Below are 17254 nucleotides of genomic sequence, written 5' to 3' on the forward strand. Positions count from 1 at the left end.
CACACAATCAGGCAGGTGCAGACATGTGGTCTCTGTTTACACACAATCCGGCCGGTGCTACATGTGGTCTCTGTTTACACACAATCAGGCAGGTGCAGACATGTGGTCACTGTTTACACACAATCAGGCCGGTGCTACATGTGGTCTCTGTTTACACACAATCAGGCAGGTGCAGACATGTGGTCTCTGTTTACACACAATCAGGCCGGTGCTACATGTGGTCTCTGTGTACACACAATCAGGCAGGTGCTACATGTGGTCTCTGTTTACACACAATCAGGCCGGTGCTACATGTGGTCTCTGTGTACACACAATCAGGCAGGTGCTACATGTGGTCTCTGTGTACACACAATCAGGCAGGTGCTACATGTGGTCTCTGTTTACACACAATCAGGCAGGTGCAGACATGTGGTCACTGTTTACACACAATCAGGCCGGTGCTACATGTGGTCTCTGTTTACACACAATCAGGCAGGTGCAGACATGTGGTCTCTGTTTACACACAATCAGGCCGGTGCTACATGTGGTCACTGTGTACACACAATCAGGCAGGTGCTACATGTGGTCTCTGTTTACACACAATCAGGCCGGTGCAGACATGTGGTCTCTGTTTACACACAATCAGGCCGGTGCTACATGTGGTCACTGTGTACACACAATCAGGCCGGTGCTACATGTGGTCACTGTGTACACACAATCAGGCCGGTGCTACATGTGGTCTCTGTGTACACACAATCAGGCCGGTGCTACATGTGGTCACTGTTGTTGTCATTTTATTGATTCCAAAACCTTTAGAACTAATTATTGGAACTCAGATTGGCTTGGTAAGCTCAGCGACCCCTGACCTACATACACAGGTGAATACAATTATGAGAAAGGGTATTTAAGGGGGTCAATTCTAAGTTTTCCTCCTCTTTTAATTTTCTTTGAAGAGTAGCAACATGGGGGTCTCAGAACAACTCTCCAATGACCTGAAGACACAGATTGTTCCCACCATGGTTAAGGGGAAGGATACAGAAAGCTCTCAGAGATTTCCGCCGTCTGTCTCCACAGTTAGGAACATATTGAGTAAATGGAAGACCACAGGCTCAGCTCAAGTTAAGGCTCGAAGTGACAGACCAAGAAAAATCTCAGATAGACAGAAGCGACGAATGGTGAGAACAGTCAGAGTCAACCCACAGACCAGCACCAAAGACCTACAACATCATCTTGCTGCAGATGGAGTCACTGTGCATCGTTCAACCATTCGGCGCACTTTACACCAGGAGATGCTGTATGCGAGAGGGATGCAGAGGTGGGCTAAAGCACATTGGGACAAGCCAGCTTCATTGAATAAGGTGCTGTGGACTGATGAAACTAAAATTGAGTTATTTGGCCATAACAAGGGGCGTTATGCATGGAGGAAAAGGAACACAGCATTCCAAGAAAAACACCTGCTACCTACAGTAAAATATGGTGGTGGTTCCATCATGCTGTGGGGCTGTGGGGCCAGTGCAGGGACTGGGAATCTTGTCAAAGTTGAGGGACGCATGGATTCCACTCAGTATCAGCAGATTCTGGAGACCAATGTCCAGGAATCAGTGACAAAGCTGAAGCTGCGCCGGGGCTGGATCTTTCAACAAGACAACGACCCTAAACACTGCTCAAAATCCACTAAGGCATTTATGCAGCGGAACAAGTACAACCTTCTGGAATGGCCATCTCAGTCCCCAGACCTGAATATAACGGGAAATCTGTGGTGTGACTTATAGAGAGCTGTCCATGGTCGGAAGCCATCAAACCGGAATGAACTAAAGATGGTTTGTAAAGAGGAATGGTCCAAAATACCTTCAACCAGAATCCAGACTCTCATTGGAACCTACAGGAAGCATTTAGAGGCTGTAATTTCTGCAAAAGGAGGATCTACTAAATATTGATTTCATTTCTTTTTGTGGTGCCCAAATTTATGCACCTGCCTAATTTTGTTTAAACAATTATAGCACTTTCTGTAAATCCCAAAAACTTCATTTCACGTCTCAAATATCACTGTGTGTGTCTCCTATATGATAGATTTAACTGACATTTTTTATCGTAACAACCAACGATTTATACATGAAAATCATGATGATTAACAAGGTTGCCCAAACTTTCGCATCCCACTGTATATATATATATATATAAATCTCCCCCTTCCCTTTACAATCCCCCTATTTTCAAGAACACAACAATAAATTTAGAGGGAAGGGTTGGGATATATTTGTCTCCTCAACCGCACTCATAGTTGGCAACAGTTCAGGAAGGACTGAAGTATAAATCTGGCTCTTAGGTACTTAGACATCGGCCATCGCGACCGACACCTCTGACCTGCCCTTTAACGTAACCAAACGTCTCCATGCACAGAATACACCGTCTTCTTCTTCTTCTCTGGAACTTCCTTGGCTCTTTTCGGTCGATCTTCAGGTATCAGCCACTCCCAATGTAGACTTCTTCTGAACAGCTCCAACGGTGATGGTTCTCCCCAAGGGACTGTATGAGACTTCTCCTGTGGACGGTTGCACGTGTTAACGGTTTGGCAACAAAGGCAACAAAAAAAATAGTTATTATACACAAAAAGAAAAAATCTAAAGATTTAGGTTTTCTGCTGTAGATATTGCCTTGTGCTCCGCTCTGATTGAAAAAAACGCGTTACCTGTCCGTACTATCAGGCGCTGGACGCTCGGAAACCACTGACCGCGTCTCTCGTGCCTGCCTAGTTCACAGAATAAGCGATTTTCCTCATCAAAGCCAAACACAAAAGCAAATTCTTAGCAGTGGGCCTGCCTCGCCAATGTGAAAGGAGATATTAAGTATTAATATTTTGCCTTAATATCAATAATTAATATTCCTAAATAGGCGTGAGTCGTCTACTGGTGATATAAATACTAACTAACTATCTAACTTCCTTGTTGCACTTACTTTGAACTGAACTACGTACGAATTACTACTACGGCGGCGACTACTACAATAAATGACCATACGCTGTACTATGAATAATAACGTATTTATTACACAATAACAAGTCTACACTCTCATTATTGCTATAACTATATATAATTATATCGATGGACATATAAATATATATACTTTTAGTCGCACACAGTACTATACTAACAACACTACAATACACCTAACTACACTAAACACAATACAATATCTTACACAAGTACACTTCCACCCCACAAACTATCTAAATCACACTTACACACACACACACACGTTATTTAGCAGCCCAACCTCCTGGCTATACACTGTCCCTATGGGGGAAACAAGGGGTTAAACACAATCAGGGGTGATGATAGCACTGCAAGGGTAAATTCAGGCCAGGGATCAAGCAATGTACAGGGATAGCAGGGGGTAAATATAGTAGGGTCCTCAGGGATTGTAGGGGTTAATGGTTGGTGACAGTGGGAATCTATTCAGGGTACTGCAGGGGTAAATGCAGGGCAAAGCAGGGATTGGTGGATAAGGGGTTAGGGGTGATGGAGGGCAGGGTATAAGGGGTTAATAAACAAAGGATTCAAAGGTGGTATAGGGTTATAGTAAAGCAGGGGTTAATGCATTGGTGGTATAGGGTACTCAGCCATCCAGGGGTTAATGCTCATCCTCCAGGCGGTTAATGCTCATTGTTCTGGGGTTGATTCTTGCTGATGCTTCTCTTGCAAGGAATACTTCTCTCTTGGGGGCTGCTCGGCTCAACTGCAGAGCGCATAGCCGCCGGACTATTTAAATCCGGCGGCGCTCGCTCCTGAGCAGCCCCACACTGCAGGTGTGCGTGCACGCCTGCAGGCAAGTCCACGTGGGGTGGTGATATTACGTCACTGCACCAGCCCGCGCGTCCTGGCGCGCGCTTCCAGACGGGGTGATGCTTTGATCCTCCCGCCTGTGAAGTGACTACGTATCTCCGGCGTGATAATTACTGCGCCGGAGATACGCAGAAGGGGAGAATGCAAAGCATCTCCGGCACTGCCGGAAGTGCTATCAAAAGGCAGTGGCCGAAAGTGGACATGATTGGCCAGTCACCTAGGCGTCATTTCCCTCCTGCAGGGGATTGGAGGTGGGAAATCAGCGCGCGGGGGGTGGGGGGGGGAGGGGGCAAATAATAGAAGTATATATATATCTATATAGATAATTGGGGCATACACACATCTCTATAAATATATATACATACATACCCGGGGCACAATAAATATATACAAGCAAAGAAAGAGACCGGCACTCACTTTTTCTTCTGGTAATTCAATCGCTCTTTATTCGCCACATATAGAATATTTTGTGACGCGCGTTTCGGCTCTGATGCGAGCCTTTCTCAAACAAGTGATATACAAAAAATCTAACAGTGTACACGGTTTAAATAGACCGCCTAAGCGGAAATGACGTCAGGTAGTCATAATAATCGATCAAACAAAGAAAGTGAAACAAAAAATCAGACAATCAGAAACACGGAGAAGCAGCCCAACTGCAGCAGCATCAATCAAGGCAGTTATAATTGATGATCATGCGAAATTCTCTGAGTGATCATAATAGCTTGCAGTTCAGATGATGCGGTTGGGGGTTCCTCACGTTTTCTGGAAAAATACAAGCAAATTCAAAATTAAAGTTAAAATGTATATAAGAAACAGAGCTTGGAAATTTACAGGAAGCTATTGAGATCTTACTCCCGGTTTAACCCCATGGGTTCCAGTGTCTGAAGTGTGTGGATCCAATAAGATTCACGTTTTCATTTTTTCCAGACATTGGAACATTTTGTCCCGAGCATACCCCTCCATTGAGGAGTTTAAGAGTCCTCCTTTATTATGCTATAAACGTAATAAAAATATTCGCGACATGGTGGTGAGGGCCGATGTGGGCAGTGCTCAAACTGAGAAGCGTCAGCAGACTCTATCAATTCCTAGAAAGGGCACATTTCCTTGCCTGGGGTGTGTACACTGTTCAAGTGTAATTAAAGGGAAATATTTTACACACCCACACACAGGCAAGCGATTCCCAGTTCGGGGTCTGTTCACATGCAACAGCAGTTTCATTATATATTTACTCAAGTGCCCTTGTGGACTGTTGTATATAGGTGAAACATCTATGCGAATGAAAGATCGCTTCTCTAAGCATAAGTCCACCATAAGAAAAAACTATTTGCTTCTACCGGTTCCCTACCACTTTGATCGCTGCAAGCATAATATTGCGCAATTGCGCTGTCAAATAATTGAGCAGGTAAAACAACCTCGGAGAGGTGGGAATCGGTTGAAGATATTGAAAAAACTTGAATCTTATTGGATCCACACACTTCAGACACTGGAACCCATGGGGTTAAACCGGGAATATGATCTCAATAGCTTCCTGTAAATTTCCAAGCTCTGTTTCTTATATACATTTTAACTTTAATTTTGAATTTGCTTGTATTTTTCCAGAAAACGTGAGGAACCCCCAACCGCATCATCTGAACTGCAAGCTATTATGATCACTCAGAGAATTTCGCATGATCGTCAATTATAACTGCCTTGATTGATGCTGCTGCAGTTGGGCTGCTTCTCACGTGTTTCTGATTGTTTGATTTTTTGTTTCACTTTCTTTGTTTGATCGATTATTATGACTACCTGACGTCATTTCCGCTTAGGCGGTCTATTTAAACCGTGTACACTGTTAGATTTTTTGTATATCACTTGTTTGAGAAAGGCTCGCATCAGAGCCGAAACGCGCGTCACAAAATATTCTATATGTGGCGAATAAAGAGCGATTGAATTACCAGAAGAAAAAGTGAGTGCCGGTCTCTTTCTTTTGCTTGTATTGGGACTTCGGTCTTGGACTCGTGCACCACGCTTCCCAAACGGAGTGCCGGCTGATCATCATCGAAATAAATATATACAGGCACGCATATAATACTGGGGCATATATGCATATCTATACAGGGAGTGCAGAATTATTAGGCAAGTTGTATTTTTGAGGATTAATTTTATTATTGAACAACAACCATGTTCTCAATGAACCCAAAAAACTCATTAATATCAAAGCTGAATATTTTTGGAAGTAGTTTTTAGTTTGTTTTTAGTTTCAGCTATTTTAGGGGGATATCTGTGTGTGCAGGTGACTATTACTGTGCATAATTATTAGGCAACTTAACAAAAAACAAATATATACCCATTTCAATTATTTATTTTTACCAGTGAAACCAATATAACATCTCAACATTCACAAATATACATTTCTGACATTCAAAAACAAAACAAAAACAAATCAGTGACCAATATAGCCACCTTTCTTTGCAAGGACACTCAAAAGCCTGCCATCCATGGATTCTGTCAGTGTTTTGATCTGTTCACCATCAACATTGCGTGCAGCAGCAACCACAGCCTCCCAGACACTGTTCAGAGAGGTGTACTGTTTTCCCTCCTTGTAAATCTCACATTTGATGATGGACCACAGGTTCTCAATGGGGTTCAGATCAGGTGAACAAGGAGGCCATGTCATTAGATTTTCTTCTTTTATACCCTTTCTTGCCAGCCACGCTGTGGAGTACTTGGACGCGTGTGATGGAGCATTGTCCTGCATGAAAATCATGTTTTTCTTGAAGGATGCAGACTTCTTCCTGTACCACTGCTTGAAGAAGGTGTCTTCCAGAAACTGGCAGTAGGACTGGGAGTTGAGCTTGACTCCATCCTCAACCCGAAAAGGCCCCACAAGCTCATCTTTGATGATACCAGCCCAAACCAGTACTCCACCTCCACCTTGCTGGCGTCTGAGTCGGACTGGAGCTCTCTGCCCTTTACCAATCCAGCCACGGGCCCATCCATCTGGCCCATCAAGACTCACTCTCATTTCATCAGTCCATAAAACCTTAGAAAAATCAGTCTTGAGATATTTCTTGGCCCAGTCTTGACGTTTCAGCTTGTGTGTCTTGTTCAGTGGTGGTCGTCTTTCAGCCTTTCTTACCTTGGCCATGTCTCTGAGTATTGCACACCTTGTGCTTTTGGGCACTCCAGTGATGTTGCAGCTCTGAAATATGGCCAAACTGGTGGCAAGTGGCATCTTGGCAGCTGCACGCTTGACTTTTCTCAGTTCATGGGCAGTTATTTTGCGCCTTGGTTTTTCCACACGCTTCTTGCGACCCTGTTGACTATTTTGAATGAAACGCTTGATTGTTCGATGATCACGCTTCAGAAGCTTTGCAATTTTAAGAGTGCTGCATCCCTCTGCAAGATATCTCACTATTTTTGACTTTTCTGAGCCTGTCAAGTCCTTCTTTTGACCCATTTTGCCAAAGGAAAGGAAGTTGCCTAATAATTATGCACACCTGATATAGGGTGTTGATGTCATTAGACCACACCCCTTCTCATTACAGAGATGCACATCACCTAATATGCTTAATTGGTAGTAGGCTTTCGAGCCTATACAGCTTGGAGTAAGACAACATGCAGAAAGAGGATGATGTGGTCAAAATACTCATTTGCCTAATAATTCTGCACGTAGTGTATATACACATATATATCCATATACTGGGCCCACATACACCTACAAGGGACATGTGGGCAATTACTTGGCCCATACAAACCTATACACAGGGGATATATGTATATATTATGTCCCCACTGGCCATTCAGGGCTAACATATATAGATGCACATTTTAATGGAGACATCTATACATATATATATCTAAATCTCCCCCTTCCCTCTAAAGTAGGGTTACATTTCGGGGGTCACCCTGTAGTCATTTCCGTACGTACGGCGCTATAGCAGCTATTTTCGGTGTATTTTTGTCGTTGGGGCAGCCGGTACTATAACATCTTCACGTTGATATCACAATGTACAGAGAGTTCTACAACCCCTTGAGCTCTGCTACATCGGCCCCTATAGTTTCATTCCTCACTTTGTGTTGTAGTTTTTATTGTATTGCTTTTTCTCGTCACGCCGCACATTCCAGGATATTCGCTGTGATATTTGGCAGCGCCCGCAATGTTTAATATGTCAAATACCTCAACTATTTTTCCAGAGGAAACGTTCGGTCGTCCTTAAATCTTAATTGCTGCTTATAAGAAAACCGCCATGAAAACAATGCAGCCAACATGATCCGTGCAGGATTTCTCTCCTCGTCTGGAGGAGCGGAGGCTGGGAGTTGCGTGTCATTAACGAGCTGCCGTTGTTTGTGTAGATGCAGATTGCTATAATGACCCCCACTACTCCACTAGTAACGCGCCGGCGGGCTTCACAGCGCAGCACTTCATCCGTTTATCGTCTGCACCCATCTGATGTAATGCCATTGTCTCAGCTCCCCCTCGTGCCGCAGGCAGAGAGACTAAACACGATTGCTCCCTGTTGGGCCTGGCTGGTCGGTATTTATTTTCGTATTTCGCTGTATATCCACTGATGGGTGTCTGCGGCTCAGAAATAATCCGGGAAACATCTCACGTCTTGTAGCCGGAGGGCAGAGTATGGATTCAATTGACTCCGCTGTACATGTGCCTCTCACGTAGTGCCGCTGCTTGCTGACTGCGGTATTATAGTTGCCGGCAGTTACTGTGGGGGTCAAAGCCGCGTGCTCCCCCGGTTCACGTTACAAGAGCTATGATTACAGCCTCACATCGTATATTATACTCCAGTTACATCTAGAGCTGAACTCCGATAGTCCCGCGTTGTACAGACCGATGCAAATATGTACGGCTACTTTCACACTAGCGTTATTCTTTTCCGGTATTGAAATCCGGTAAAGGGGCTCAATACTGGGGAAAAAACGCTTCCATTTTGTCCTAATGCATTCTGAATGGAGAGCAATCTGTTCAGTAAGCATCAGGACGTCTTCCGTTCCGTCCCTTGTACGGTACTTGACCGGACAAAAATCCGGAACACTACCGCACTTTCCATTGAAATGTATTAATGTCGTATCTGGTACCAAGTGTTCCGGAAATTGCCCCATCGCCGGATCAGGTCTTCTGGTCTGCGCATGCGCAGTTCTTTCTAGCTTTGAAAAAATTTAATACCGGATCCATTATTCCAGATGATACCGGAGACGGATCCGGTATTTCAATGAATAAGTCTAACGGATCCGTAACTGGATCCGGAAAAAAAAGATATTTGTTGGCAAACAGATTTTCGGATCCGGCAGGCAGTTCCGGCAACAGAACTGCCTGCCGGATTCTAAAAACGCTAGTGTGAAAGTGCCCTAATACAACGCGTATGATTCTGCAGGCGTCGGTGGAAAGTTGGAGTTTACATGAACCACTCGCCACCGCCTCCCCATAAGAAGATGGAGGAAATGAGGGTGCAGGTCATTATGCCTGGAACCATCTATAATAACTTCTCAGTCCCTCCACACCATCTCAGTCCGTCTATACCATCTCAGTCCGTCTATACCATCTCAGTCCGTCTATACCATCTCAGTCCGTCTATACCATCTCAGTCCGTCTATACTATCTCAGTCCCTCTATACTATCTCAGTCCGTCTATACCATCTCAGTCCGTCTATACCATCTCAGTCCGTCTATACCATCTCAGTCCGTCTATACTATCTCAGTCCATCTATACCATCTCAGTCCGTCTATACTATCTCAGTCCGTCTATACCATCTCAGTCCGTCTATACCATCTCAGTCCCTCTATACCACCTCAGTCCGTCTATACCATCTCAGTCCGTCTATACCATCTCAGTCCCTCTATACCATCTCAGTCCGTCTATACCATCTCAGTCCGTCTATACTATCTCAGTCCGTCTATACCATCTCAGTCCGTCTATACTATCTCAGTCCCTCTATACCATCTCAGTCCCTCTATACCATCTCAGTCCGTCTATACTATCTCAGTCCGTCTATACCATCTCAGTCCGTCTATACCATCTCAGTCCGTCTATACTATCTCAGTCCGTCTATACCATCTCAGTCCCTCTATACCATCTCAGTCCGTCTATACTATCTCAGTCCCTCTATACCATCTCAGTCCGTCTATACCATCTCAGTCCCTCTATACCATCTCAGTCCGTCTATACTATCTCAGTCCCTCTATACCATCTCAGTCCGTCTATACCATCTCAGTCCGTCTATACTATCTCAGTCCGTCTATACCATCTCAGTCCCTCTATACCATCTCAGTCCGTCTATACTATCTCAGTCCGTCTATACCATCTCAGTCCGTCTATACCATCTCAGTCCGTCTATACTATCTCAGTCCGTCTATACCATCTCAGTCCCTCTATACCATCTCAGTCTGTCTATACTATCTCAGTCCGTCTATACCATCTCAGTCCGTCTATACTATCTCAGTCCGTCTATACCATCTCAGTCCGTCTATACCATCTCAGTCCGTCTATACTATCTCAGTCCCTCTATACCATCTCAGTCCGTCTATACCATCTCAGTCCCTCTATACCATCTCAGTCCGTCTATACCATCTCAGTCCGTCTATACTATCTCAGTCCGTCTATACCATCTCAGTCCGTCTATACCATCTCAGTCCGTCTATACTATCTCAGTCCCTCTATACCATCTCAGTCCGTCTATACTATCTCAGTCCGTCTATACCATCTCAGTCCATCTATACCATCTCAGTCCGTCTATACTATCTCAGTCCGTCTATACCATCTCAGTCTGTCTATACCATCTCAGTCCCTCCACACCATCTCAGTCCGTCTATACTATCTCAGTCCGTCTATACTATCTCAGTCCCTCTATACCATCTCAGTCCCTCTATACTATCTCAGTCCGTCTATACCATCTCAGTCCGTCTATACCATCTCAGTCCCTCTATACTATCTCAGTCCCTCTATACTATCTCTGTCCGTCTATACCATCTCAGTCCGTCTATACCATCTCAGTCCCTCCACACCATCTCAATCCCTCTATACTATCTCAGTCCCTCTATACCATCTCAGTCCGTCTATACCATCTCAGTCTGTCTATACCATCTCAGTCCGTCTATACCATCTCAGTCCGTCTATACCATCTCAGTCCGTCTATACTATCTCAGTCCGTCTATACTATCTCAGTCCGTGTCAGTCCCCCTATACCATCTCAGTCCGTCTATACCATGTCAGTCCCCCTATACTATCTCAGTCCCTCTATACTTTCTCAGTCCGTCTATACTATCTCAGTCCCTCTATACCATCTCAGTCCCTCTATACTATCTCAGTCCGTCTATACCATCTCAGTCCGTCTATACCATCTCAGTCCCTCTATACTATCTCAGTCCCCCTATACTATCTCTGTCCGTCTATACTATCTCAGTCCGTCTATACCATCCCAGTCCGTCTATACTATCTCAGTTCCTCTATACCATCTCAGTCCGTCTATACCATCTCAGTCCGTCTATACCATCTCAGTCCCTCCACACCATCTCAATCCCTCTATACTATCTCAGTCCCTCTATACCATCTCAGTCCGTCTATACTATCTCAGTCCGTCTATACTATCTCAGTCTGTCTATATCATCTCAGTCCGTCTATACCATCTCAGTCCGTCTATACCATCTCAGTCCGTCTATACTATCTCAGTCCGTCTATACTATCTCAGTCCGTGTCAGTCCCCCTATACCATCTCAGTCCGTCCGTGTCAGTCCCCCTATACCATCTCAGTCCGTCTATACCATGTCAGTCCCCCTATACTATCTCAGTCCCTCTATACTTTCTCAGTCCGTCTATACTATCTCAGTCCCTCTATACCATCTCAGTCCCTCTATACTATCTCAGTCCGTCTATACCATCTCAGTCCGTCTATACCATCTCAGTCCCTCTATACTATCTCAGTCCCTCTATACTATCTCTGTCCGTCTATACTATCTCAGTCCGTCTATACCATCTCAGTCCGTCTATACTATCTCAGTTCCTCTATACCATCTCAGTCCGTCTATACCATCTCAGTCCGTCTATACCATCTCAGTCCCTCCACACCATCTCAATCCCTCTATACTATCTCAGTCCCTCTATACCATCTCAGTCCGTCTATACTATCTCAGTCCGTCTATACTATCTCAGTCTGTCTATACCATCTCAGTCCGTCTATACCATCTCAGTCCGTCTATACCATCTCAGTCCGTCTATACTATCTCAGTCCGTCTATACTATCTCAGTCCGTGTCAGTCCCCCTATACCATCTCAGTCCGTCTATACCATGTCAGTCCCCCTATACTATCTCAGTCCCTCTATACTTTCTCAGTCCGTCTATACCATCTCAGTCCCTCTATACCATCTCAGTCCCTCTATACTATCTCAGTCCGTCTATACCATCTCAGTCCGTCTATACCATCTCAGTCCCTCTATACTATCTCAGTCCCTCTATACTATCTCTGTCCGTCTATACTATCTCAGTCCGTATATACCATCTCAGTCCGTCTATACTATCTCAGTTCCTCTATACCATCTCAGTCCGTCTATACCATCTCAGTCCGTCTATACCATCTCAGTCCCTCCACACCATCTCAATCCCTCTATACTATCTCAGTCCCTCTATACCATCTCAGTCCGTCTATACTATCTCAGTCCGTCTATACTATCTCAGTCTGTCTATACCATCTCAGTCCGTCTATACCATCTCAGTCCGTCTATACCATCTCAGTCCGTCTATACTATCTCAGTCCGTGTCAGTCCCCCTTTTACCATCTCAGTCCGTCTATACCATGTCAGTCCCCCTATATTATCTCAGTCCCTCTATACTTTCTCAGTCCGTCTATACTATCTCAGTCCCTCTATACCATCTCAGTCCCTCTATACCATCTCAGTCCCCCTATACTATCTCAGTCCATCTATACTATCTCAGTCCCTCTATACTATCTCAGTCCATCTATACTATCTCAGTCCGTCTATTCTATCTCAGTCCGTCTATTCTATCTCAGTCCATCTATACTATCTCAGTCCGTCTATACTATCTCAGTCCGTCTATACTATCTCAGTCCCTCTATACTATCTCAGTCCCTCTATACCATCTCAGTCCCTCTATACCATCTCAGTCCGTCTATACCATCTCAGTCCCTCTATACCATCTCAGTCCCTCTATACTATCTCAGTCCCTCTATACCATCTCAGTCCGTCTATACTATCTCAGTCCCTCTATACTATCTCAGTCCGTCTATACCATCTCAGTCCGTCTATACTATCTCAGTCCCTCTATACTATCTCAGTCCCTCTATACTATCTCAGTCCATCTATACTATCTCAGTCCGTCTATACTATCTCAGTCCCTCTATACTATCTCAGTCCCTCTATACTATCTCAGTCCCTCTATACCATCTCAGTCCCTCTATACCTTCTAAGTCCCTCTATACCTTCTAAGTCCCCATCTCATATATGGGCTGCACCCAGAAAAGATTTGGGTTTAATAGGCCTCATTAATTTTAATTATGATACAACAAATCATTATTGTTAATAGAATATTGAACTGTATTAGGGATTGCAGTGTGACCTCTTGTCCAGTGGATGGTGCTAGAATACGAGGAAAGGGCTGTGGCCAGGAAGTCTGGGTGGTGGAAGCAGGCAGTGCTGGAAGGAAGGAGGAGGGGAGTGAGAGAGTGTTGTGGTGGGATGCTCCTCACACAGAATAGAGTCCATGAGAACACCAAAATAAGGAGTACAAAGGGATCGCTTAGTGCCCCAGGAGAGGACTGTGACAGAGAGACAGCCTGAGGTCTCAGAACAAGTCTGTTATTACGTTCATACATTTGCTTGTGTAACGCCCCTTGGGGCAGTCCTCAGTAGGCAGAGTTTATGGTGGTTCTTACCTGACGGTGCTTCCACACAAATCTTGCTTGGATGTCTAAAGGATAGCAGGAAGGTCTTCCTTTTCTTCTAGGGGTCGACTTGGGAAACTCCTGCCCAGCTCAGGACACAAAGATTTATTTTGGAAAAGGTGAACAATGGTGAAGAACGTAAAGATAATGTAATAACAAGAACAGAGCACAGATTGCAATTTTGCCTAAGGAAACCCTAGGTGAAGAAGTCGGGCTAGCTGTAACAATAAGCATTGATGGTGATCATAGACAAATTCAGTATCACTTCTCAGCTCACTTCTTATAGTTATTATCTGCTGTCTAACAATTAACCCAGTCTGAACATTGGCACACTAATGATGGTGCACTTACAATTGTCCGGTCTGGGAACCAGCTGGGGCTTCAGCATTCAGAGGCTTGGATGGCTGTGGAGTCGGTGGATGTAATGTAGTAGCTGGACTCTCTTCTTGCACACAAGGTCCATCGGTACAGTCTGGGCTGGTTCGTACTCTCTTTCTTGAAGCAATGCTGACATCTGTTTGTGAAGATCTCTCAGTCTCTCTCTCCTGGCCATGCTGCTGTCTCCAAGATGGCTGTTGCTCCACTTCCTTCTTTAGCCTTTCATCCTGGTCCTCCTGCTATTGGCTGCAGGGAGGGGCAAGTGCTCCTGGGATTTGTAGTCCACTTCACCTCAGAAGAATCATCACTGATGCCTGCTGCTATGTGTCCCTGCTTGTAATTGACAGCAGCAGAATCTGCTTTTGCAACGTGTCACTCCCCAGGGCCGATCATGTCCCAGGTTTTAATAATGCCGATTGGTGATGTGGCCTTATTAGTTGTGCGTGTCATGGTGCTCCTACCTGGATACCGTCGCTCCCCAGGGTTAGGCTTCGTAGCAATAGAGGGGAAGAGTGATAGTTGGTGGAGTAAGAGTCCAGACTTTATATAAAGTCCAACAGCTTTACTTGAATAAACTTGCATCAAGACAATATTTGGTCATTCTCTGGCTCCACCAGTTTTGGGGGTAAACTGGTAGGTGTGCTCTGACACTTTGCTTTGCCTTTCTCAGCTGTGGTAGACTCTGGCTTCCGTCTGGTAGCTGGACCTTATGACAGTTCTGGTTGGTACCTCTGACCGGGGTGCCTTTGGCTGTTGACCACCTCATAATACTCTGTAAACTGTAAGGAGTCAGGGTGATTCTCATCTCCTTCCAACCCTCAATTTCACTCTCGACTCACTATAGCTTCATGTAACCCTTCCCTTGGTAGGAATCAGGACACTCATCCATTTCTGTCCATTGGGGGGAGGGGGATAGAATGGTAAATTTAATTCTATTTAAAGATCTTTCTCTGCAAGATACAGTGCCACCTGATGGACAACCAGGCACATAGCCATGTTATTAAGGCAAAATATCAAAGGACTTGGAATTAAATACACAGATGACATTATTAGTTAGCCATGAGAGAGAGTAGCAGGGTGGAGGAATGGTAGTGCCCGCTCTGGGGTACTACATACCCCCTTACTTAAAACCAAGCCGCCCTTGGCTTGTGCTCAGGGTATGCTCCAGGGTTCGCCTTTAAGTGCTACATTTAGACTACTTTCTATTACATATCTTCATTTAGTTGCTTCAGTCTCCATAGCTGAATATAAGCTGAAATTTATGCTTTATGCTTTGTCACCTTGAAGACTAAACCTGGTAGCTTTTCAATTTTCTCCTTGGAGTAGTGCATAGTGCTTTAAGGCAACTAGAAACATATTTTTTGCAGCAGGGTTACCCTTTAAAGTATTAAGGCACTGGTGCTGCTTGTAGCAATAATACTGCTTGTGAATCTAGGTCATAGTCCTCCTGTGTAGCAACAGCACATGATTCCAAAGACACAGGAGATACTGACTCCTTCCCTTTCCAAGTCTGTGGAGAGAAAACGGTTAAGTGCATATGCAAACACAGTACAATACCTAGGCTTTCTAAACTAACAAAGGAAAAAATGACTATTTTATACTTTAGAGTCCTCAGAGGCAGTCCACAAGAACAATGGAGCAAGCGGTAGTTAACTAGTTAGCTCCATTCAAAAAGTGCATCAAAAATCACATTGTTGCTCCCATCAAAAATAGTCCATACAATGGTCAAAAATACTTGAACGTTGCAAAAACTTTAAAACTGCAAAATTGTCACAGTTCAGGTCACAAAGAGCTCAGGTACTTGGTTGAGTCCATTCTTTGAGTGCTGTCTTATAACATTGCAAAACCATAACACATAGTGCAAAAATAATTTTAAGTGCAAAGTCCTTTTTAATCCACAAGAGGTAGTAAAACTGGTATTTGTAATCCATATGAGGTAGTAGGCAATTCCCACAGTGGGTAGTTTCCTTCACAGCAAAAGGTCACTTATAGGAGGGGCTGGAAGTCTTCCTCCTCGGTCCCAAACTTAAGGGCGCAAAAGTCTTTCTTTAAGCTATGTGGCATCATAATCTCTGTTACAGCTAGCTATCTGCAGCTGCAACTCCAGCAGAAGCTTCATCTCTGATCCCCTGGTGAATTCCAGTGGTGTAATTTGGAATTACAGGATCATCTTCTTCTGGAGGATCCTCTGTAAGCCTTGGCCTTTTCCTGGTAGGTCAGAGATTTTCCGGACTGCAGTAAAGGATAGACCCTTGGTCTTTCATAGTAAGGAGCTTCGCTTTTGGTGGTGGTTCCGGAGTGCATGGAGCAGTATCAGTGGACTTCTCTGTTTTCCCGCGCACATCAGGATGGTGCTCCCGTTTGGCAGGCTCAGATGGTGCTTCGATTATATTAGAAGGCTCAGAGACACCAGGAGTTGCTACAGTGGCAATGATCACCTGAAGACTTTGAAAGGCACTAGTGGTGCGGGGTTATCACCCTTGCCAAGTTGAGTCTCCAGGGGGGTAGGAGTGTAAATGACTGGCACCAAGACTAGATATGGTGCCTGGAGGAGCCACTGCAGTGGATTTATTACACAAGACGGTTCAGCGGTCTCCCATCCTCCATCGTATCTATACTGGATTAAATCATTAGCAGGGTACACATTAGGTGGACATAGTAACACACAACTCAGACTTCTACCCATCTTAGCCAGTGGTAGAGTCCAGAATTCTAGATGAATCAGTCTCTTCCCTCTCTAGGGCCGGCCCTCTCAGTCAGACATAGCTTTAGATGTGTTCTCCCAACTAAATAGGTCAGCAGAAATCAATAATGCAATTTAGGTGCACGTTGCTATGGGAAACGACAGCAGAATTAGTGCATGCCCCCTTTAAGAGTGGCTGCGACCGGTCATTTTTGGGGAGTATGATTCTCTGGTGGACAGATTATGGCCCCAAACAGTCTCTAGCAAGATAAGTTTCCCCAGCAGTACTCACTCGAACCTCAGGATCCGGTGATTCTCAGGTTCCAGTGAAGCTGGAACTGTATTTTATCTTCTCCAAGATGGCTGCTGCTTATACTTCCTGTAGGGGTACCGTTTTTTCTTTGTCCTCCTGGGAACTTGAACTCAGCACTTCAGTTCCCCCTGCTGTAAGGATGGTTCCTCTGTGGAGGTGGGCTGTTTGTT

The sequence above is a fragment of the Bufo gargarizans genome, unplaced genomic scaffold (genome assembly GCF_014858855.1).
Source record: "Bufo gargarizans isolate SCDJY-AF-19 unplaced genomic scaffold, ASM1485885v1 original_scaffold_2125_pilon, whole genome shotgun sequence".
Classification (NCBI taxonomy): domain Eukaryota; kingdom Metazoa; phylum Chordata; class Amphibia; order Anura; family Bufonidae; genus Bufo; species Bufo gargarizans.